Genomic DNA, 25,459 nt, shown 5'->3' with positions numbered 1-25,459 from the left:
TATTCTGAAACATAAAATGTGAGTTGTGGACACCAGCATTTTGTGAATGTTTTGGTAAAACAAGCATATTTGATTTGTTTGGGTTGAAAAAAGGTATGAAAATCATTTCTACAAAAATGAGCAGCTCGTTGCCATTTTCATTTTTTAAAAGTAGCTCTCGCAAGAAAAAACGTTGGTGACCCCTGCTCTAAGCAGGCAGAAGCAGGAAAGTCAAACTATGAGTGATGTCTGTTTCATGCCAGTGTAACCGAGGGTTTCAGGATGCTAGCTGATGTGGAAGTTTGGTGTAAATAAAGGACGGAAGCTACGGCTAGGTAGGTTTATTTGCACAGTACGTCTCTGTTAGCAACAGTCAAGGGACCTTCTCGGCTCACATGACACACTTCCGGCCATCAAAATAAGAGAACTTTGGGATATATCCTGTTTAATGGTTTTAACAAAATAAGGGTGTCATAAAAAATAGCTTCCATCAGCATTGAGGCAGAAAACAAAGTATACTACTTTTCAAAAGTAAACATCTTTTATGAAAGTGTACTCGAGTAAAAAGAAACTTCATAACATTTCTATTCAAGGTGAATGGTTCGTTATTTATATGCTGGTTGAAAATAGCCCCGGAATAAATTAATATTAAAGTAGAGAAAAAGTTCATATCATTAAACAACATTAAACAAGTCATTTTATACAAAAACAATTCCGGTTAGCGCCCTCATTTAAACAGACCCTGCCTCTTAAAAGCATCGGAATCGAGAATTGTCAGGAACCGAATCAAAACGAAGAATCTGAACCTGAACCGGAAGAGTTCAAATTCAAATGATGCCCAACCCCATTATCCATCCATCCATTTTCTATGCCGCTTATCCTGTTTAGGGGATATGCTGGAGCCTATCCCAGCTGACTTTGGACAAGAGGCGGGGTACACCCCGGACTGGTTGCCAGCCAATCGCAGGGCCCCAACCCTATTAGTGAATATTGCATATGTTGTAGTTACACGTTTTGATCCGCATTGCAAAATAAAACAATATATAAAAAATGAAACAGTTCCCAAACAAGGCAGAGTTCCTTTTGTAGAAATGTTTTGCTGTAGTGAGACAATTACAGGAGGATGAGGAGGAGGTTCCTCCTAATTTGCTACCGTATTTGACTACACATTGTATGTGGCTGAAACACAGATACCACTGCTCATTATGGAAATGTGAATGTCAAAATGTGTATTAATGTATAAACTGCACAGAAATAGAATTAATAGATGGTACTTCTAAAGCTGTGACCTTAATTCCAGTCTTGCAATGGAGCACCAATTGGTCAATCTCCTTTTTACAGACTGCACAGTATTTTGACAGTTTGTTGACAGCATCTCGCTTTTACAATCCCTCACTTCTTGCTTTTAAAGTAGTGTTAAATCCTTGTCAGAGGTGAGGAAGAGGTCATCATACCATGAAGGCACACAGGCTTATGTCCTGCCAATCTCTGACGTCAGTGCATCGTCAAGCAAAGTGTTGTTTTTCTTTATTTTGGTCTAATAATAATTGCACCATGGTCTAACTGCCTCTTTCAACTGTGCTGGGGCCAAGGAAGTGTAGTAGTGTTCCCAGCAACACAGAGCGCTCACGCTCATCAAACAATCTTAAACTTACTGTATACACTCACTAAAATCGCTTTGTGCTTCACTGATTCTCACCCATCAGACCCCCAGGATAGATTAAATGTGTATGTTTAGGAAAATAGATGGCTTTTTTGAAAGAAGCCACTTTTATCTCCCCGGGCACCTTGTTCCTATGACACATTTAGTGCTGATCAATCCTCATAGTAAGACTGACTCAAACAAATTACTTTCTGCCTAAGGTGTTAAGGCTGCAGTTTAAGCTTCTAATGGATTAAAAAGGTCAGCGATATAACTAGATGATTGGGCAGCTATACGCCCATTCAGTTTCCCACAAAAATCAATTTTATTGCTTATAACATCCATTCCAGAGAAGATTTATTTTGAAGGACTTTTATTCCACACACTGTACTGTGGAAAGACTTCAGGCTATAGGCTGCAGAGTAAGATGCATGTTTGAACTAAAGGTAGCGTTTTAGTCAAAACAAACATCTAATATACTGATAGTGTACTAGTTTATGTAAAGCAAACATACGGTGTATGCAGTGGCCTTTTTTATATGAGCCAATGGGCGGCATTCTCTGCAAGGATGAGGTAAAATTAATAAAGAGTGCTCTTTGCTCATTTGTTCATCACATCAGGATATGTGTATCAGCTCAGGTGGGATAGCCACCCACATACAGCTCACATGAAGCGGAGAAAACCAAACAGAATATGGAGAGGGATACTGGGGCTCAACCCTCAGGTTAGTTCGAAGGAAAGCAAGTAAACATAAAACAAATTTCATTCTTAATATTGTATAATATTGACTATATCGCAAGCCAAGAGTCTCAAACATATTATTTCACTACGAAAATGTTAAATAACAAAAAACGAGCAAATTATGGGTCAATCTGAGTTGGTTTAGCTCTGATTGCTAGTGGGGGATGATGATAAAGTGTCAACAAAACATCATGGAAAACAAAAGGTCAAAGCCATCGGGTGCACGATTTAGAAGAAAGAGGAAAGGAAAGAGGAGAAACGGGCCAAAGGTTTGGAGATACTGTATGTCATCACTGTAAGTATTCCATATTACGGAATGAATGTGATAGAATAAACTAACCTTACGCACAGGGTGGCATTGATGAAGAAGTACTCTGTGCCCCCACGACAAAAAAACAAACAAATTGTGCAGTGAAGTGTTTTTGTCTTGTCAATAAGTGGTGGCATATCGTTGACCTGAGTGGGGAATTAGCGCCAACCTCCGACTCGGTGTAGCGCAAACAGCACCTGCACCTGAATGAGATGCGGCGCCCACGGGGTTGGGGGCTCTGTCTTTTACTTTGTGGTAACTTGCAAAAAATGTCTTGTGTCGTAAAACGAGCAATTAATGTGGCAATAGATGATGGGGAGTGCGGGCCCATTCGGTGGTGCCCAAAGCGGGAGGTGGGGTGGGGATGGGAGGCTGTTGGGATTGTTGCACAGGGCGCCACTGAAGCTAGAACCATCACTGGGTGTTTGAGTTATCATAGTTGTCCCTGTTTGGCTTGGAAAAGATGCATGTTAGTCTCTCTTATTGCTGTTGTTGTGTGCCAGGAAAGTCTGAATGTAATTTTTTACCAAACTACAATCAAATAGCGTTTGTTGTGATAAAACTGCGTGACAAAGAGAACGTTGTAATAAATAGTTTTTCCTCACTGAGTAATTGTAATAGGGAATTTTGTTTTTAAAAAAAGTACTGAATGATATTACGGAACAAAAACACTGATAGATTGTCCCCTGAGCCGCTTACCAACATGGCACATAAAAAAATTCAGACTACAAAATGGAGTGCACCATTACATAGGGAAAATCATTAAGACCAAATCAAATGGTATCTCATCCTTCACATGAGAAAAAAAAAATATATAGAAAAACTTTCACAGTTGAAAATTACAAAACATAACTACAGCAAATGAAAGCATAATTTAGGCTGTTTTCTACACTGGATAGACAAATGTTCTATTTTGACATAGTGCACCGGTACCTTGCTTCATTGCAATCTAGTTTTTTTTTCTATAAAAAAATATTTTAAAAAGATACATTTGGTATTTGACTCTTTTCTTATTTCAAGTCAATACGGTACTGTCATCACAGTATCTCTTGATGCTATGAATCCAATGGTTCTAAACCCTCTCAGGGAAGCTCATCTGCATGCTTGTCATGCTCATCGGGGTCTCGACCTGACTGCAGTTTGTCATCGTAACCACCTTGAGTGGGGAAATGCTCACATCCCATGGCGTCGGGGGCTTTGGAGAAGTGTTCTGGCCAGCCTAAAACACACCTGTGCAATAATCATGCTGTCTAATCATCATCTTAAGACACCACACCTATGAAGGTGATGGATTGTCTTGGCAAAGGAGAGGTGCTTGCTAAACAAAAATTTCGACAGATTTGTGAACAATATTTGCAAGCAACAGGCCTTTTTTTTTTGACGTAGAAAAAGTTTTCCATCTTGGAATTCAGCTCATGAAAGATGGGAGTTGCATTTATATTTGTGTTGTGTATTATTGGTAAGGGAAGAACAATCAAGGAACTTTTTTCACCTCAACAGCATTTGTTGGATCTGGTGGTGCACTGCCTATCTAGCTACCCTCTCCTAATGCAAAATAATCATTGCCTACAGCGAGAACCTCTGTTTTTACGCTGAATGTTGGTTGTCAAAAAGAGGCCACTATTCTTGGAATCAGGGCCACCACAGTATAGCTTCTTACTATAAACAGGTTAGGATGCCAGTGAAAGGCCCTTGAGCGGCTTAGTGTGTGTGTGCGTGCGTGTGTGTGTGTGTGTGTGTGTGTGTGTGTTTGTGTGGGGTAGCTCATTAGGTTCCTGCTTGCTACTCGGGTGTCCACAGGCTTGTGTACATAAAGAGAGAGGTTTGCCTAAACCTGCAGTTTGAAAAGCAAACAGGAACATAATGGACTTAGGATCATACATAAAAAAAACCCCAACAACAAACATTTATGCACTTTACTTTTATGATTTAAGTACTAACTCTGAGGCAAGATGCTTGAGGCGTGGTGTCTTGAGCTTTGTCTACAACAATTATGAATAATAGCAAAAGCCTGAGCCCACTTTGCAGTTATACTAAGAGCATATTTACACTCTTTACACTAAAAACCACCCATTTACTTAAATGTCAACTATTCATTAATGTGCAGAGGCTTCTTACCTTAGATAAGAGAGGTTAAAGTAGCTATGAGGACATTAATAAAGTGGGAGGGTGCACGTAAGGTTCAAGTAACATTAACAGCAATCTAAGAGCATCAGTTCGTTCTGTCTACAAGGCTTGACTGCATAGCAGGACACGGCATCTCACATAATGGCAAAAACTAAGACAAGAACCTCCCCACCCCAGCTGCAATAGCCCTGGAAGACGCCACACTCACAGATAAAGATCACATTTTGACCTTAGCCGCCGTTTTTTTTTTAAAAATCCCAATGCAGACATAAGAGGCTTTAGCACAGACGAGAGGAGGGTGAACAGGGATGAATTAATGAAACATTAGAAGAGAACACTCCACAGTCCTTTAACAAATTGCTTCTCTGACTGCCAAGCATGGCTCAATTTCAGTAGCCTTGAGGAAGAGTCAAGTAAAAACATGAGAAAAGAACACGGCAGTTATTTGCCTGCTGTACACGGTGATATATGATACCCCCGGCAAAATAATTGAAAGACACAGTTGAGGTTGTCCCATGTTGGGTCAGGCCTTTGGAGAAAGATAACCTTTGGATTTATGAACATTTTACAGGGTGGATACGGTGACGGAGGAGTGGGTTTGTTGACTTCTGAGCTTAGTAAAGAGAAGGCAGACCCCTCAATCGGCACAGGTGGCTTCCGAGCGCCGGCAACATTTACTGGTGATATGAGGTGATTGAATTTTGGCCTTATTAAGGGCTGAGGGAACCCTTTTTGTGGCATCACAAAGTAGATTCACCTCATTACCCCTGTCTACCGCATAGTGCTCTTAAGCTTCGGATTTACAGCTTGTCACTCAGTAAAGCCTTGAATTAGCTTAATAGGGAGAGCCAGACACATGACTTAAACCTCACGTGGAGAGAAACAACAGGCCAATATGTTGATTCTGTGCTGGTGCAATTGGGGTCTGGCCTGTTAACCTGGCACACAGATGGTATGGTTCTCAAATCCATTTGTGAAAGACGCAATAGAAAGAAAGTTCAGGCTTCTCAGGGCATTCAATCGATCACAACTGGACTGTTCGAACATTTCAGTCCAGGCATTAATTGTCTTTGAATAAATAATGTAGTGTAATTATGACAATACTGCTACTGAAAATATACATTACCTATATTCTTAACAATAATTAACAGTAAACATTCTTTGTGCAAAATGTGTTTGTTTAGCCATCCAGACTATTCACAATTGCAGCAAGCAAATGACAAGTTTCCTTCCATAAAAGGGACACCAACCTCCAAAGACATCAGCGAAATGCCTAACAAACCTGATTTGTGGTCATAGTTGTGATATACTGTAGCTATTCAATCCTATTGTGACGTGCACTTGAACTGTTCATCTGATTTCTGTCATACACCATAACACAAACATTGTCGGCATTCTTTAGCTTTGCATGCTAAAAATAACTGGTGACCTTAAAACGGTCCAAAAAATACAATGAGGCAATCATTATAAAATATTACTTACAGTAAAGACACAGTAATGCGATCCTAGTTTCAGATGCCACACTAACCTTGTTAAGAGAGCCATGACTAACAATATTGTAATAAGGTTGGAGGAGCAAGAAAAAACATGCCTCTCGTTGTTGTTTCACTCAGAACGGGCAATTGTAAAATGCTCGTTTGCATTAACAAGTGCTAAAACGACACGATGTAAACACACATACAGCCTGAGTAGCACGTACGGCCGCACTAGCATGCTCTGCTAAATTAAGCTAACCACGCTAGCTTCCTTTCATACTCCAGAAGAGGTGAGGTTCTGCTTTTAACAGTAGATTCCGATTTTATTGGCCAATTCCGCAATTCCCTCCGCGGGAATCATGGAGTCCTACATATATACAGTATAGAGTTAGATATGACCTAATAGACTTGAGAGACTTGATCCCAAAGGGAGCAAAGCACTTGAATATAAAACTTTAATCAAGATTATTAAGCAAGATGTATGCTTTGTACTAATGACGTGACCTGTCAACACTTTTCAGGTTAGGCTTGTTGAAAGCCACTCCATTAAACCATTAGCTTTTCTCTAGCAGTCCGACTGCACGCTTACATACACTCCTCATAGGTTTCAAGTATGCATAATCTAAATGGCCCCATGTCCTTTTGACAGGTAAGGCTGGCATGAAGAACATGGAAATCACATTAAACTTTGCATGCATCACTATTTAGATGCATTTGCATGCATTTATTCGTTTACTGTATTAAGGATTAAAGAAGGATTAAAGTGTCTGGGTCAAAGTGGAGAAAAGTTACTGCTTGTATCACATACCGGTAATTATTTCCCTCATAATAATTGTCTTAAAAAATATGCTTAAAAAATAATAACAATATCATAATAATACTTGATTGGATTTATAGAGTGCATTTTTTCTAGATACTCAAAACGCTTTACACTGAGCCTAATATTCATGGACTATACAGTCACACACTGGTGGCATTAAGCTACATCTACAGCCACAACTGCCCTCAGGCGGGCTGATAATTTGTGCCAACGGCCTCTCCGACCACAACCAAACAGTCATTCACATTTGACAAAGATTAAATAGGGTGGAGGGAGCAGGATGAGCAACTGCCACTCCTGCCATCTATACTAGAAACATACCGAGCACACTGTAACTTTTGCGGGGCATGTCGTTACACGCAACTTAAATCCACAACCATTTTTTAATAGCTGTAACACATTTCAGAGTGGTAGCTCTTCTATTTTCTGTCAGTACAAGAACCAGTGTAACTGTTTGGCAAAAGATCTGCATATATAATATCACTAGGATGTGGAACTTTTGCTTTGTCCTGCTTGCGTAGTGGTCACACTGTGATGGAAATGAGAAACCAGACAACTGCAAAGACATTGTTTATGTTGCAAAGCTGCAGTCCATTGCTTATGGCGCAAGGGGGAATGGAAGTGTAAAAATAGACTTGGCTTTCTTTCCATGTGTTCAGCACCAGCTTCCATCATGTCGCTTGTCTTGAATGCATGCTGTGACTTTTCCATTTAGTCGCCAGTACCAGCAGCATTTGAAAGCACATTTACACAGGTCACCATGTCATTGCTTTGTTTTGCTGAAACGCACTCAATCCACCCGCCCCAGCCCTCCCACCCGCAAATTGTGCCTTCTATGTATAATTCAGTGGTTTATAAAAATTTGAGTTCTACATATCTACACATATTTTTGATAGATGGTTTCTAAGCCTATCGATGTCAGCGTGTGGGATCGCTCATGTTTGAAGTTCGACTATTCTACCATCTTTGTTTACATATTTTGTCTGGCTCCACTGACTCTCTGGCGGCAGCTAGATAGCTATAGTTATCCGCCTAGCCTTTGGTCCACGGACTCCGAATATGACTTACCACAATGACATTTTGTCTTTAAAACAAAACAACCAATGCGGTTCTTTCAGAGTTCATTTTTGTCCCATAGGGAAGCCATGATGGCTGTCACATTCATGGGGTACATACTAACTTTTTTAAAGTGAAACTTAACAACCTTGCTCTCTTGTCACCATTATAATTATTTATTGGCTTCAAAACATAAGTTGTGGGTCAAAGTTGTTCAACAAAAACCCATACTGTAGTGTGCCCAGCTTTAATATTGTGAAGCTATTAAAGGACCTTAACAGGCAGCTCGCTGTCTGATCAGTTGAGTAGCTCACCAAAGAATTTATAATAATATTATTAAACTCTTGGTGTTTATTATTACTATTCAATTCAGATATGATACCTAATAACATGATATCTAATAACAATTCACAAAACAGCATAAAGACGATGAGCACACAAAGTGGAGATGTGCTTTGTAAATAAAGTACAATTGAATGCTGTGATGCTCTGAAAATATGCTGAAATGTTGAATGAATGTCAGAAAAGTTTGGATTCTGAGCTGAAGCTGTACCGAAATGCTGTAGAAATGACTTCCGTCTGATGGCTGCACGGTGGTCTAGTGGTTAGCATGTTGGCCACACAGTCACAATCTGGAGATCGGGAAAAGCTGGGTTCGAGTCTCCCTTGTGTGGAGTTTGCATGTTCTCCCCGTGTGTGCGTGGGTTTTTTGCGGGTACTCCGGTTTCCTCCCATGCATGTTGGGTTAATTGGATTGTGTGTGATCATGTGAATGTTTGTTTGTCTACTGTATACCTGTATGTGCCCTGCGATTGGCTGGGATCGCCAGAATGGGATAGGCTCCACAGCATGCCCCCGCGACCCTAATGAGGAGGAGAAGCATAATGAGGAAGGTATAGAAAGCGGATGGATGGATGATGATGATGATACCTGAGAACTATAAAGGGAAGCATACACACTATGAGCCAAGCCATGTCACTGTAGTAGAATCGTCAGTAGAGTAGAGTAGAGTGATTCAGTCATGGAAAATGTGAAACACCAATGGGCAATTAAAATTGAAATTACATGAAATGTTGCAATATTTAGAAAAGTCTAAATTCGTAACATTTAGTGAGTGACAAAACTGAAATGCTTTGTGCAAAAGGTGGGGTACGCTGGTGGACTAGTACAACAATGTACTATCATTGTTAATCAAGTGCTGGCTTTAATTTAGATGGTTGCAATCACAAATTAAAGCTATCAATGAAACAGAATAATCCATCCATCTTCTATGCCGCTTAAGGACTGGTCGCCAGCCACACATAGACAAACAACCATTCATTCTCACATTCATACCCATGGACAATTTAGAGTCGCCAATTAAGCTAACAGAGAACATGCAAACTCCACACAGACATTGGAACCCAGATCTTCCCGATCACCTGACTGTGTGGCCAACATGCTAACCACTCGGCCACTGTGCCACAGTTTAACCGTTGCCCCTAATTGATTGCGAGGTGGTGGTAATAGGAGATAGCGACACCTATCTGTAATATAATTTCATACATGACAAACACATACATGGCACTTGAACACACAACGTTTGGGTTGGAAACCAAGTGCTTGCAGTAGAAGCAGCGTGATTCAGTAATGGAAAATGTACAAGGATTTTTCACCAGCAGAGGGCACCATTTAAATTGCCCATTCATTTTCAATGGGAACATTTTCACAGATAATACAAAATTACACTAAATGTGGGGATATTTTGAATCTGAATTGGTAGCGCACTTGTCCCACACACTTGATGTTGGATTTGTTTGTACTGGTTAAGAAATGGAGGAGGAGTTAGCCGGCAAAAATTGAGGCGGAATATGAAGAAGTAGGAAGAAGAAGAAGCGGAAGAATAAATAGAGGGAAAATGGTGCACAATTTTATATTGTGACATTCCCATGTATTAGTATTACTCTAAAACAGGCATCACATTAAATTGAGGTGTGTGCCAAACAGTACATTTGTTTCACTCAATTAGAGGCAAAAAACAACAAACAGTAGGGGTGGTTGGCCTTTTTTGTTGCTGACAAACTTGTGCTCCACAACTCAGCCCAGTAGTTGACAGTAACGTACAAATGAGCTACTGTGCCAAGCCACACTAAGAGACTTCTTTATAACGAGTATCCGGCTCATTCTAAGTTGTAGTGCAAAACATTACACATGCAAAATCCTCATTTAAATAGGGTGGTTCATACCACTTTTGCACCTGTTAAAAATTAGGCAAACAATCATAGTAGATCAACCTCAACACACCCACTAACAGTACGGTACATGCAATTTTTTTTTAGTTTGCATTGTTATTTGGGATGTTAGTAGATCAGGCACTATGTATTTTAAGATTGTATGCTAATTGGGTGTCGTTTAATGTTATAATCCATACTGTATTTATACTCCGCAAAAGTATTAATCCACCATTTTTTGAGATAACATTTTGCTGTATTTGTGTCCCATCCCTGGTATCAACAAAAAGATAACATGACAGGGCACAATTCTACGTATTCAACATACTTTAGTAAGAGCTCCAAATAAAATGAAATTTCAAATCCAGCTAAAATATATTAAACACCATAATATAATTTGTCGGTTTCTGTTTCCTCTAAACTAGGCTATAGCTGGAGTTACAGGTATTTAGAACAGTATTTCAATTAGTCAGGGAGCTTTTTAGTAAATTAGTATTATACTGCTCGATTGAATTAGACCATTTTGGCCATTGCTATTTTTTGTGTGGAAAATAGAAGATTGGCCGAATGAATGCTAGTAGTTATTGTTAACTCATTGACGTCCGGTGGCCTCCTGGCATATTTCACTTAATCCAGAACGTCTTTGCCCATTAGTCTGGCTCTTGATGGTGGCTTGTAGGATGCGTTCAGGGACATAGTCCTCTACAGTCCATTTGCCAATTGTGTTGGGTAGTTTATCTCAGGTGGCCTTACTTCATGGCCTGCAGTCATTCAGCGTGGTCGCATGAGGCAGCTCCAACAAATGCATGCTTAGTGTCGGAGTGGTACTTACAGCTTCGGGGAAACTGAAACTTCTTTTTGTAATAAAAATCCATCCATAGGACCAGTTGGCTCATCTACCTCCATCTTGCCTGTATACCATGCATGCAATAAATCCGTTAAAAATGTACACACAATAAAGTTAATTAAGTAATAATCCAAAACAAAAAATCATTACAAATGTGGTACATGGTTGACCACTAGGCATGGGCCAGTTACTGGTTTCAAGGTATACCACAGTATTAAAAAGTTACAGCTTCAAAACCGTCCTACGGCATGAGAGGAAATGGAGGTCCAGCGCAGCCACTATGTGGAAATACTGTCATGTTATGTCATGTCTTGTGTTGTTCCTCGCAGTTGGAACTCGGCTTCGATGTGAAGCATGAGTGAAACTTGGTGACGCAAGCATATAAATAAAAGCTCAGCAAATGCACAATCCAACAATTCCAAAACACTTGTGGACAAATTGTGACCTGCACATTCACCATGTTATAAAATAAAAACATAACATTATAACATAACATTATAACATAACATAATATAACATTATAAAATGCAGTTGTTAACGCAGTCTACGGTGTCTAATCCTTCGACTCATGTCAAAGGATTAGACACCGTAGACTGCGTTAACAACTGCATTTTATTTATTTATAATTATGTTATTTATTTTAAATACAATGTTCCACTTCCACCATGTTCTATTATATTATTTAAAAATGACTGTTCAACAAAAAAAGGGTTTTCTTCCTCTTCTTTTCAATAAAGATATTTCAAAATAACCCATTTTAGAGCTGTAATTATAATACCGTGACATTTTTGCCCAAGGTTATCATACCGTCAGAATCTCATACCGCCGCATGCCAATTGACTACAAAGTGTTATCTGTGATGTGATGTGATGTGATGTTGTGCACAAGTGACTGCCAGTGAACAAGAGTCTCAAACTATTATTTTGAAAAAAGTGTTTTACAAATATCCTATCCCACAAAGCAGGGCAACTACAGGGAAAGCTTGGCAAAGTGGCTTTCACACACAGTTTGAAATACATCATCACATTTTAGCGATCCTTACTTTCTGGTTTTCTGACAAAAAATCACTGTTGCCACCCTAAGTGAAAGAATAGCTGGTATCCCAACACACCAAGTGTCGGTTCAGATGGACTGTGATGCATTAGAGCAACTGCAGAAGAGCACTTGAAGAAAGTGGGCTTCAAAGAAGCAACTGAGATCGCGGCTGCCCAATCACATTTCTCTTTAGTGGGATAATAGCATTCAGGTTCCCAGAGGCAAAAACAAGGATGTGTCATAAATTATGAATTTCTAGGAGAACTGTTATGGATGGTGGTGCAATGCAATCATTGCAAGTGAAGCTCGCTAGCGGTTGCTGAATGTACGCTGCAGGCACCTGATTTGAAAAAAATGTACTTGCCATGTCCGACCCAAATCGGTGCCCTCAATTATAATGTTGAACTGAGGCTCAGTGACATGCTAACCTGTTGACATTTGAAGTAACATGATGGGCTCAAGGTAATGGGTTCTTTACATATATGACGCAACATCTGAAGGGAATATACCTTTTCACAGTATATACAGTCAGAGACAAAACTTTTAAGAATGACACAAGTATTGGTTTTCACAAAGTTTGCTGCTTCAGTGTTTTCAGATATTTTTGTCAAATGTCACTATGGTATACTGAAGTATAATTACAAGTAGGCCTGTCACAATAATTGATAAATCGATTAATCGAACGATTAAAAAAACAAACTCGATAATTATACCGGCCTCGATAAATTGACATGTGCATGCATGCATGTGTGTTTCATTTCCACGTCTCTCTAAACCAGACAGGCTGGATGACAAGAGGGTTCACTCTGCATCTGTCTGTGCGCGTTGGTTCTATAGTGGAATGAACAGAGAGTGTGAACCCTCCTCTCATTCAGCCTCTTTGCAGAGGCCGGGCTACTAGTGAGTGAATACAGAGTGCTAGTAGCAAGTTAGCCTCGTTAGCCAGCATACGGTAACATGAATGAAGGCACAGAAGCGGTGGTTTCTAAGGCGAATGCTACAGCAATAGTGTGGGAATATTTTGGTTTTAAACAGAATGAACAAGGTAAGCGCATGAACGACGAACTGATACGTTGCATTTGTAATGATGAGGAAGAAGGGGAATACAACCAACTTGTATGCACACCTGAAAAACAACCATCCTTTTCTGGTTTGCCGACTGGGAAAAAAAAAACGCTGGAGGTGCAGCAGAGCCTTCGTTCCGACAGCCAGCGCTTACTGATGCATTTGGACGGCAAAGTAAATATAAACATTACATTACATTACATTGTAAACAATGCAACCTTTCAATGCGGTGGAAAAAGACTACATTTCGAGAAATGTTAGAAATGTTTGACAGACCGTATGAATTGCCTGGGAGAATGTACACGTACAAAGACCTAAACAGCAATTCCTCAACTGTACGTGAAAGAAGACGTGTTGAAGGACATCAGAAACATTGCATTTTATTCCGCCACCACAGATATGTGGTCCAGCTCAAATCTGACCCCCTACATTAGTTTAACAAAATAACAATAACAAAAGTGTGTGTGTGTGGTTTTTATTGGAGCATTTTTTTGTTCTTAACAGTGACAGTCCATTTTATTTTCATTGAGTTATTTTTGTATTTTTTGTTTGTTTAATCTATTATGTTGTTTAATTTATTTAAAAGCTCTTGACACTCCAATTACAATGTTAAATACTCTTGAGAAATTGAAGTTTATTGTTTTTGATACCAGGTACTCTCATTATTATGCCGTATAATTAATGAGAAAATAGTCTCAAAAATGTTGTCAATAATGTAAATTATTTACAATAATTTGTAGGACAATTATTGCCGAGCAAAATTTGTTATTCCGACAAGCCTAATTACAAGCATTCAATACAAGTCAAAGGCTTTTATTGAAATTTCCATTTAGTTTATGTAAAGGGTCAATATTTACAGTGTTGACACTTTTTCAATTCACTGTGGCATGATGTCAATTCACTTAGAGACACATCCTGACTGATGTCAGCCCATTTTTACATAATCAATACTCAGAGTTTGCATAATCAATGCTCGGAGTTTGTCAGAATTTGCATGTTTTTGTTTGACCAGGAGGATTGACCACAGGTTGTCAACGGGATTAAGGTTTGGGGAGTTTCCTGGCCATGGACACAAAATGCCAATGTTTTGTTCCCAGAGCCAGTTAGTTAATTACTTTTGCCTCATGACAAGGTGGTTCATCATGCTGGAAAAAGCATTGTTCATCACCAAACTGTTCTTGGATAGTTGGGAGAAGTTGCTCTCACAGGATGTGTTGCTACCATTCTTTATTTGTGGCTGTGTTCTTGTACAAAATTATGAGTGAGCCCACTCTCTTGGCGAAGAAACAACCCCACACATGAATGATTTCGGGATGCTTTGCTGTCGGCATGACACAGGAGTGATGGTAGCGCTCACCCTCTCTTCTCTGGACTAGCTTTTTCTTCTGGATGCGCCAAAGTATCAGAAAGGGGATTCATAAAAGAAAATGGTTTTACCCCAATCTTAAGCAGTCCAATACCTGTATGTTTTGCATAATACCAGCCTGTCCCTGATGTTTTTCCTGGAGAGAAGTGGCTTCTTTGCATACTTCTTGACACCAGGCCATTTTCCACTGTGCATGCAGATGCACTCACACTTGCCTGCTTCCATTCTTGAGCGAGCGCCTCATTGGTGGTGCCCCGATCCCACAGCTAAATCAACATTCTGGGACAGTCCTGACACTTGCTGGAATTTCTTGGGGTCCCTGATGCCTTCTTCTTAACCATTGAATCTCTCTCTTTGAAGTTCTTGATGATGCAATAAATGGTTGATTGAGGTGCAATCTCACGAGCAGCAAAATCCTTGCCATTTTTGTGTAAAGCAACGATGACTGGACGTGTTTCCTTGCAGCTAACCATGGTCAACAGAAGAAAAACAAAGATACCAAGGACCAACCTCCTTTTAATGTGTGTGTGTGTGTGTGTGTATATAAATGGGGATGTATAAAACTACTGATTAAAACTACTATTACATCTACTTTTACATACACATATCTACCAATATATATATATATATATATTCTATGTACACATATGTATATATGAGTAATTTTAATGCAGTAAAATAAGAATATAAAATAAGAACATGAAAGTTATCGATCAAAATAATAATCAGCAAATCCATGTGTTTTAAACCATACCCCTTTAACAAAAAATGTATGAAATCTTTACAAAAAGAACATAAATCAAGGCAGAAGAAACACAAATGTATTCTTATATAAAATATGTAATACTTTAATTATCTATGAGTGGAGTAGCCAATGGCACAACTGTACTCATTTAAGAGTATTGTTACTTTAAAATTTTACTCAAGAAAAATTCAAAAGTATGTTGCATTAAAACTACTCATTAAGGATATACACTACTCCTCATTAGGATATATGCGATGTTACACATTTTTACACAAATATATATATACACAAATTGAGAGTTGGGCAATATCGGTTATCGGCAAAAAAGCCAATATTGGACATCGCTAATATACAGGTATATGCTTATTTTCTAATAATCAGACAAGCTTTAGGTACTCAGAGGAACCTGAGGCAAAATTTTTAACTGGATTTTGTACAGTCTTGGCTATTGTACAACATTGCGCATCGCAAACTAGTCAGTTTCCCAGTACTGTATAATTCCGCCGGAATGGAGTCCCTAAATAAAGCACCCTATGAGTTGGTAAATCACTGTGCCAGCAGTGTGACTGCTCAATAACCTGCTACAGAGAGTCTGAGAGGGGAGAGGGCGCAGACGCTGTTTGTTCACCGCTTCTCTATCTCTGATTTAGTGATTTCCTATTTTAAGAAAAGTAGTGTGACCACACAGTCAATTGTCCGTGCTCTCTTGGATATATAAACAATGTTGAGAAGTTGTTCTTGGTGTGATTCAATTCAAGTTAAGTGTGGATATCTTCTTCTGTCCTCCTCCCTCTCTCACTTGCCTTGCCGGGAGCACATCAACACGGATGAGCCAGGATGCCAAATTTGTTAGAACGTGATGGCAGCAAAAAGAGCAACAAAAACAACTTGCCCACCTCAGACATATACACCCGACCCAGTTTTCCCATTGTGACAAAAACTACACATCGAGATGCAGAGCCTTCGTAGTAACGGTCAACACTGACTGAGACGTTTGATCTGCAAAGTTTATACAAACGGAATACTGCAAAATGGTGTTAGTTCACAGAAAGTGTACTTTGCTACAGTATATGGGAAAACAAATGCTGCTCTTTAATACAGGTGAAAAGCCAACATTTCGAAAATTGCTTCAAACTTTACAGAGAGAAACTTGAGGACTTGTGTCACATTTTAGCTGCTTTTGTTTTGAGTTATGATAACCGCGAGCTAATTAGCAGATGTGACTAATGTGACATTTATATCTGGTGACAGCAAGAAAGTACACTTTTTAGTCGTTTGGGAATGTATAATCGCATTTAGAATAGTTTTAGAAGCTTTTTTAGAAGCTGGTTTAATCAAAGCCACCCTACAGTAAAGTAGATAGAAGCCCATTAATTCATCATCCCAAATATATTGCATGAAAAAACGCTCAGTTTATCTTGACATTTTTATTATTGTTGAAATGAGTGGATATATTACGATATACTATTATTATTATTAGATATCATCATACCATTAGTGCTTTATAAGGTCTCAATCAAATGTTGACAATATTTGTTTAGTGTCACTTTGTGGGACAATAAACATTTCAAAACGCACCTGCATTGTTTTGTGACTCGGTTAAATAAAAAGGTTTGTTTGTCCAGTCGTATTTTTTTATTGTAATTTTCTTAAAATTAATGTGAATAAAGTCTAATTTTGTTTTTGTGGACCTCTCTCGTATATTGTCTCATCATGTGAGCTGTGTGTCTCGTGACACCCCTGTTTATAATTATTTCACATTGTTTTCTGCGTCAATGAGTTTACAAAATGATTTTTTTGTTAATATTTTTGGGTGTCTGGAACAAATGAATGGGATTTACATTATTTTTGATAGAGAAAATTGCTTTGGTTTATATACATTTCAGTTTTCGTCTGACCTTTTGGAACAGCTTAGTGATGCAAACTGATGTTCTACTGGCTTCCAAACACTGCAGATGACAGTGGAAACATCCATCCATCTTCTTATCCTCATTAGGGTCGCGGGTATGCTGGAGCCTGTACCGACTGACTTCGGGCGAGAGGCGGGGTACACCCTGGACTGGTCGCCAGTCAATCGCAGCAGTGGAAACATGTCAATGTAAATCTGAATATCTGAATATCTGAATATAAGTAACTAAACATATATTCAATAAGAAAACTAAATAAGATTTTTTGAGGCTTTATATATATATATACTCCTGATCAAAATCTTAAGACCAGTTGAAAAATTGCTAGAATTTAAATTTTGCAAATTTGGATCTTAATGAGGTTTTAAGTAGAGCTACAATATGCATAAACAAGAAGGGGGAGTGAGACAAAAAGCATTTTGAAAAAGTAATTTATTGAAAACAACAATTAAACTGAAATAGGCTGTTTATCAGCCGATCAAAAGTTTAAGACCACAGGCTATAAAAGCCAAAATCTGCTCAAAATTTTAATTTTCTGTCAGGCATTCACACTGACATGCCCTCCTGATGGCTAAAGCTAAGAAGCTTTCTCTTTTTGAATGCGGTCGGATTGTCGAGCTGCATAAGCAAGGCCTCTCGGAGCGTGCCATTGCTACTGAGGTTGGGAGCAGTAAATCAGTCATTCTACATTTTTTTAAAGATCCTGAGCATTATGGAACAAAAAAGTCAAGTGGTAGTTCAAAAAAAAAAAATCACACCTGCGCTGAGCCGGAGGATCTGATTGGCTGTCCATCAAGACACAAGGCGGTCTTGCACCCAAATTAAGCCCTTACTGGTGCCGACTGCAGCACAATAACACACATTGCTTTAACAGCCATATTGTTCACTATTGTTGTGCATATCATTTTTACTTTCAATAACCGAAGTCAAATTCCTTGTTTGTGTAAGCATACTTGGCCAATAAAGCTGATTCTGATTTTAAATAATGCTGTTTGATTTCTTCCACATTGCGTTTCCAAGCTCCAAAAAGCTGCTGTCATGTAAATGAATGACCAGTGGACATGTTTTCAGGAATGGGATTATGTACGTATTTTATACACGTTTTACAGATACAGTTTTTTTTAATGTTATTTATTTTTTTATTTTAACATTTCAAAAGTTTAATGCTTGATTCATATCAGACAAACAAAGGCCATTCTAAGGGCCTGTGAACATATTAAGTCATTGTACTCTCAGGGGATTGAGTCGATCACAACTGACTGTTCAGTTTGTCTTAAAAGACTTTCACCTTTCATCAGTTCATGCCCAAAAACTACATAGGACAGCTCTAGTCTAAGGTAATGGTGTAGGATATATGATTTTGAAATGAAAAAAAAAACAACTCAAAGTTTTCCCATAATCCATTGCGTCTCAGCAACACATTCATTGGGGCGCTGCAATGACGTCAGCCTCCCTCTGTGCTCTGGGTCCTCTGGTGGACATAGGCAGCATTGCAGCGCCATACACCATTTTCTAAGATGCTTGTCCTCCAATGAACAGCTCTTCTGGCAGTAAGGCAGTATGGGTAGATGACAAAAAAAGCTGCTGTTTGTTATTTTAAACTCGTATTGGTGCTTGTAATGTATATTTCTTATAATGCTTTTAATGTATAATGTTAGTCAGACTGCTATATTGAGTAATGACCTCCGGGAATTTCCAATGGGTTGGCAAGCTCGTTTTTTCATAGCTCATGATTGACTCCTGTCAAAAAGCTGTCTGGTCGTCACAAACTTGTGCCTGCCACAATATGTCATTTTATGACGTCGACATGTGCGGCTTATACACCGGTGCAACTTACATAAGAACAAATCTGTTTTTTCTGCTAAATTTAGTCGGTGTGGCTTATACACCAGAATTTACGGTATGTTTTCTTCCATTTTCACATAATGTCGGTGCAGTGATCACACAGACAAAATTCTCATACTATACCCAGGTAGCCCAAGTCTTTCACCATCAGAGGACTTAATCCAACTGCAAACCTCAGCCAGGGGTTGACCATACATATCCCGTGTTTCCTCCTAAAGGAAGAGTATTAGGTGTGACACTGTGACCATTTCTCATTCTCCGCTGCGCTCTTTTCTCTTTGATGTGTTCTTGTAGGTTAGAGAATGAATTGATGAGGTGGTGGACTTCTGCTTCAGCACAAAGAGAGGAGAGACTCTTGTTTGCGGTCCACAGTGGGAATTCAAGGTCAGTGTGCGCACACATCCACAGTCAGGTTGACAAGAAGGGAGGCATCTCTTTTATCTGATCCAAGGTTTCATTTATACATCCTTTTGACATAATTTTGTTAAACATATGCTAATAACAACCTAGTTGGATAATAAATGAGAAAGATGCTAAATAATAATTAGTTAGTCATACAATAAACTGTTTGTCCTTCTCATATTCTTTCATTATTTTTTCTTGCCACTGTGTTTCTTTCTTTCTTTTTTTTTTTACTTTAGGTGGATGTATCAAACACTGAAACAAATGTCTATTTTTTGTACCCCTGTGAACTCTACACAGTGGGAGGAGTTCAGATTTTAATTGCTTCCCCATAGATTGCACCCTAGCTGAGAAACTGGGTTAATTGCAAAAGAAGCGAGAGCCGCTTGTGACCTTCAGTGAACACTGCCAATTAGGCTCACTGCACCACACAGCCACAGCTTGTAATAATAGTCTGACTGACTATTGATTTTATATAATTGTGGACAACAGTTTCAGGTACACAAAATGGAACACAAAATGGCATAATTACAAGGCTGTCCTGCCATGATTATTGACAAGGAAATTTTACAGTCTGCATAATTCACTTAAAGGGCATCAGCCACATGGAGGTTCAGTGAATTGGCTGAATTACAAATCTGACATAGACACTAAATGAGAATACAGTCGTCCCTCATCACTCCGCTGTTCAAATTTTGCTGTTTCACTGTATCACGTTTTATCAAAAATATATTAATGAATAAATCATGCTCTTTCATGATTGAATACAGCTTTTTTTTAAGCATTTTAAGCATTTTCAAACATGAAAAGCGAAATGAAAAGCTAAATGAACTATAGCTAAATGATAATGGGGCGTTAGTTCATGGCTAGAGGGCTGTAATAATGTTAATATTTAGATGGTTGTAAAAAGGTTTTCGATGCTCAGACTACAAAAATATAATATTTGATTTATAAATAAGGAATCCTGCTTAACGGAAATGAACTTTTCAGGGTCGGGTCTGGAACCAATTAACCGCGATAAATGAGGGATTACTGCAGTGATTTTTGAAATCCAGTGCAGCGTGGTTAGGTCAGTTACATGGGGAATGAAATGGGAATGATTACTGCAAGTTCTACAGCACATGAGGAGTAGGATGAAATGGTCAGGCTAAGTGGGAACTATTTGAGAAGACTTTCGTCACATTTTAGCAGCTTTTGTTTTGCGTTATGATAACCGCGGGCTAACTGGCAGATATGAACTCAAATCTCAGGAATGTTAATTAGTGTGATGAGGGTGACAAAAGTGTGTGATCACACCAGTCATACGTTGTCTGTGCTGAATCAAATCTCGGAGGCTTAACCACATTTATGTTGGATTGTTTAGTTTTCAGCTGTTTCATATTTGAAGTTTACATCTAGCACACATTTACAACAACAAAGTACACTTTTTAGTCGTTTGGGAATGTATTATCTAATTTAGTATTAGTTTTAGAAGTCTTTACAAGCTGGTTTAATCAAGGCCAACCTGCAGTAAAGTAGATAGAAGCCCATTAATTCATCATTCCAAATATATGAAAAAAACACTAATTTTTTTTTATTATTGAAATACCAACACCTTATAATGTCCAATGCTTTTAATGGTAATGCCGCTCCACACGTACATATTTAGAGGAGCAAACAAATCCTCCAGAAGTTGGTTAAGTGCATTTGATATACTGTATATAGCTCAGAACCTGAATGCATATGGGTCATGTAGTTCAGCACCGAAGGCCTTGAAAGTCAGAATGATTCAGAACCTAGCCTAAGCCTACACTCTCTATATTATGAAGCTCAATATAAAAGAAGGCTACTTTTAAATCGATGCAAAATACTGATGACCGTAACTGTAAAATCCTAATATCAAAAGGCTGTGCTTCTTACTCTGCTGTTTGATTATCTGATAAGTAAGCCCAAACCCGAGGAGAGTGTATTTTTTGTGTCGCAACCTTCATATGCATAAACATTTATGCCTATTGTTTCTGCTTGATGGTGTTAAGGTTACACATTAAAGGCAGTTTGCAAAGCATTCTGTTGTGTTATAATTGTTTTCAACACGCCTTTAGAATTGAGTCGGTATTGCTTTAGTTTTCACAGTTGTGTGTCATGGACAGTATAAAGAGAAGCGCAAGCTCCATCAAGAAGCTTTATTATTAGAACAGGAAAAAAAGAGGGCTTTGGGGACATATCAAAAATGCTCCCTTTTGTCTCAGCCGCATGGTATATGGGTGCCGTGTTTAGCTGACATGTTTTATTACCCCTTTTGTTTGTCAAGAAACAGAGCCTTGCCTGAAGGGATGAAACTAAGTCTATCACATTAAACACACTTGATACTCCAAACAAACATCATCCGTATCTGCGGCTCCTCCCCACACATATCCATCATCCATAATGAGAACTGCAATAGCGAATTGATGAGATTTTAATATGACGCTCCCCAATATATTGAGCAAGTAAAGTGGAGCTCTCGATGGACCGATTGTCTTACTACACCGGGATTATTACATTTTTTAAATTCTCTTCTCTACTGTGAGGTTAACCTGTAATCCAACCCAACATCTAATTACCTACTAATTCCCAAGTGTGAAATCTTAAAGGCATTATACAATAATCGGTTGTTTTTTTTAGTTTATTATGCAAAATCAACATAAGCCATTCATACTTGGAGGCTGAGGGTAGTGGCACATATTGTGGTTTGTGCTATTGAGTTAGGCTTGTTGTCTATGTCGACCTTGCACATTTGTAACTGCAAAAGCTGCTGCTGGCTACAGTCTGCTTGGAAAGTAAACCGTGAATTACTCAGGCTACGTTCACATTGCAGGTCATTTCCGTGAACAGTACAATTCAGATTTTTTTCGAATGCGACCCTGGCGTCTATCATATGTGGATAGAAATCCAATATGTATCTGATGCTACTGTAGTCTGAATGTTGGGGTCACGTATATTGAACATATACTGGATCAAAAGATGTGTTTTGCCGTGACATAGTTGGGGAAAGATACTCACAGATGTACTTCAGGCATAAGGCAAAAGTTCTTGTCTTTTTAAAATCAGTGAAGCGGCTCACGTCATTGTCGCTTCACTGGTGGCTCCACATCCCTCTGAATAGATGTTGCCGTAAGTTTCCCACAAACTGCCATAGACAAAATTCTTGCCGTCTTCCTTCTTTATCTCCTATGCAAAATAGGTTAAGAAAATGTTGACTCTTTTTTTTACAAATTCCTTGAAATTCCCACAAATCAGCCAGCAGATGCCACATCTACTTCCATAAGCACTCACACGTGTGACGTTGTGTTTTTTCCGCATGCACGTTACTTTGCGCTGAATTCACGCACTGAATTCACATTATAGTTGTCCCTCATTTATCGACATTAACTCATTCAATCACAGCCATTTTTAAAGACAACCCCTTCAGCACCGGCCATTTTAGACAATTTTGACTGATCTTTCAACGCACAACGAATATTGTGTTCTATTACTAAATAAACACGGAACATACCAAAAGAAAGATTAGACTCATTAGACTCACTCATCAGAAAAAAAAAAAAGTTTCTATCTTTTTCCGTTCTTTAGTAATCAGCAGTAGAACATAGGTCAGCCTCAGTAAAATATCAGTTGCCGCCTAGAAAAGGGAGAAAAACAACTTCTTGTGAAAAGATACATTTCAAGCGGAACTTTCACCTCAACTTTTTTGCTTTTGTGAGAGCTTAACTATCTAAACAACTATACCACAACATAAACAACACAAAACAGTGTTTTTTTCTTTTAGATTAAAATAACATTTTATTTACAAATATCACATCATGAACTATTTACAGTTTTCACAGTTTGGAACTGAACTATGTGAGTATGACTGAACTATGTGTGTGCACGTGCTTGTGTGTGTGTGTGTGTGTGTGTGTGCATGTGTTAAAATGTCCCTACAATGTGTAGCTGAGGGAAATTGTTGATTTACAATACTGTGGTTTTTATTGTGAACCTTCTCAAAACCTGTATTTACAATTTTGGTGGAACATTATTTTCGCTCCAGGTGATGTTGAAAAGGGGACTCTTTGCACAGGGAGAAAAGCATGTCACTTGCCATAACTTGAACGTTTGAGCCGCTGAGGTCTGAGCTGCTGTGTGTGCCTGCTAATAGTGTACACTCCTTGCCATTGTGCCTTCAAACCTGCTGCCATCACAAGTCTGCTACAAATGTTTTTTTTTGTTGTTTTTTTTTCGTCTGGTACACAATGTAACAGCTGCCTTTACGCAAGGGCTTCCTCTTCCTGTCTCTCCTTCCTCTCATGATTGCCGAGCTCTTATCAAATGCATTTCTGCTACCCAGTGGCCGTTTTTAATGGCATTAAAATTGCGCTCAAGCCTAATGCATTGGGGAGGAGTTGCATCCTCACCTCTATAGCCTCTGGCGCAAAAAAAAAACGTAAAAGACGTATAAATACGTTGTTGGGATTGGGCCTTTGAGTTTATAAAAATGTATAAATATGGGGTATGAATAACCACATAAAAACATTGTATAAATCGCATAAAAAGATTAAATAAAATATCCTAATTAGGCATCATACCTGACAGTGTGAACGTAGCCTCTGCTTAGCCTCACTTGCTGACATGCTAGTAGATGTAAGCGGTGTGTAGTAATTAACGTAGTAATGTAGTAATTAAAGGGATTGTTTGTAACTGGCTCAAAATTGAATTTTTTTTAAAACCCCAAAATTTAAGAACTACACAACCAAGCTAGCATAAGTTACCATGAGGAGTTTGAAAGAACAGACTGAAAAAAAGTCTAGATTTTTCACAATCTATCCATCCATCTTTTAACGCTTATCCGAGGTTGGGTCGCGGGTACAGCGGCCTCAGCAGGGAAGCCCAGATTCCCACTATGTCCATCGCCTCCCGGCGGATCTCGAGGCGTTCACAGGCCAGTTGAGAGACATAGTCTCTCCAACGTGTCGAGTCTTCTCCGAGGCCTCCAACTGGTCGAACGTGCCCTTCCCAAGGGGGGCGTCCTGACTAGATGACGGACCCACTTCATCTGGCTCCTCTCAGCGCGGTTCTACTCACCTTATCGCTAAGGGAGAGCCCAGCCACATTACGGAGAAAACAAATTTCGGCCGCTTGCACCCGCGATCTTGTCCTTTTGGTCACTACCCAAAGCTAATGACCATAGGTGCCAGAGGTATTTTTCACAATTAAATATTAAATTAAATAAAAATCTTGTACACACGTACATACACGTGCGTGTATGCGTGCACAAGCGGTCCATCTAACCTATATAATATACTGTATATGTAATACTACATTTTGGTGGGCTGTCACAGTATCAGCATGTTTTACGTTGGATAAAACTGTTGTGCCAAGAGACAAAAGTCCTACTTTCTGCAGCAGGAAAAAAAAATACATGATAGAGAAATTGGTGACACATCTTTTTGTGCCACCAATTTCTCTAAACAATGCAGAGGTTTTGTTTCTTTTGCAGACATTTTCAGAGTGGGTGGGCTTGAAAGTCTTTCTAAGAGATCTGTTGAATATGAAAAACAAAAAAATTCTTTACAGATTACCCAATCACATCAAGGTAATAAAACTGAACCTAACTTGACATTCAAATAAAATCTTTATCTACCCACAGTATTGCAGATTATGTAAAAAGTGCCTGATGAAACTGTCAGGGAATATTCTGTGCAACATTTGTTGTGCCTCCTCTGACTTAGCTTTGATCAGAAAATGTCTGGCTGCTAAAATCCATGAATGTTTCCTACTACAGGTATTTATGAACTTGTCCCAAAACTGTCACCCTGGCTGATGAACACTAGCAAAAAGTCCTGGGGATGAATGTTGGTGGGGAGCAGGATAACATCAGCCCCCAAGTCATTAA

General features: G+C 38.9%; 1 protein-coding gene across 5 annotated transcripts in view; it reads left to right on the top strand.

Annotated features, from left to right (window-relative positions):
* The window catches only part of LOC129193111 (leucine-rich repeat and fibronectin type-III domain-containing protein 2), a 147,130-nt gene that overhangs the window by 42,364 nt on the left and 79,307 nt on the right, over positions 1-25,459 (top strand). For 4 of the 5 annotated variants that reach the window (XM_054797775.1, XM_054797772.1, XM_054797773.1 and 1 more), the window contains one exon: positions 19,465-19,554. The exons of the other annotated variant lie outside the window; for it this stretch is intronic. The gene's annotated coding sequence lies outside the window, so the exon portion shown is untranslated. The remainder of the gene's footprint in view (positions 1-19,464; positions 19,555-25,459) is intronic. 5 annotated transcript variants of the gene reach the window in all.

The sequence above is a fragment of the Dunckerocampus dactyliophorus genome, chromosome 13, assembly GCF_027744805.1.
Source record: "Dunckerocampus dactyliophorus isolate RoL2022-P2 chromosome 13, RoL_Ddac_1.1, whole genome shotgun sequence".
In the NCBI taxonomy this organism is placed as follows: domain Eukaryota; kingdom Metazoa; phylum Chordata; class Actinopteri; order Syngnathiformes; family Syngnathidae; genus Dunckerocampus; species Dunckerocampus dactyliophorus.
The sequence above is the reverse complement of the archived record's forward strand: the minus strand, read 5'-3'. Positions and strand labels throughout refer to the sequence as shown.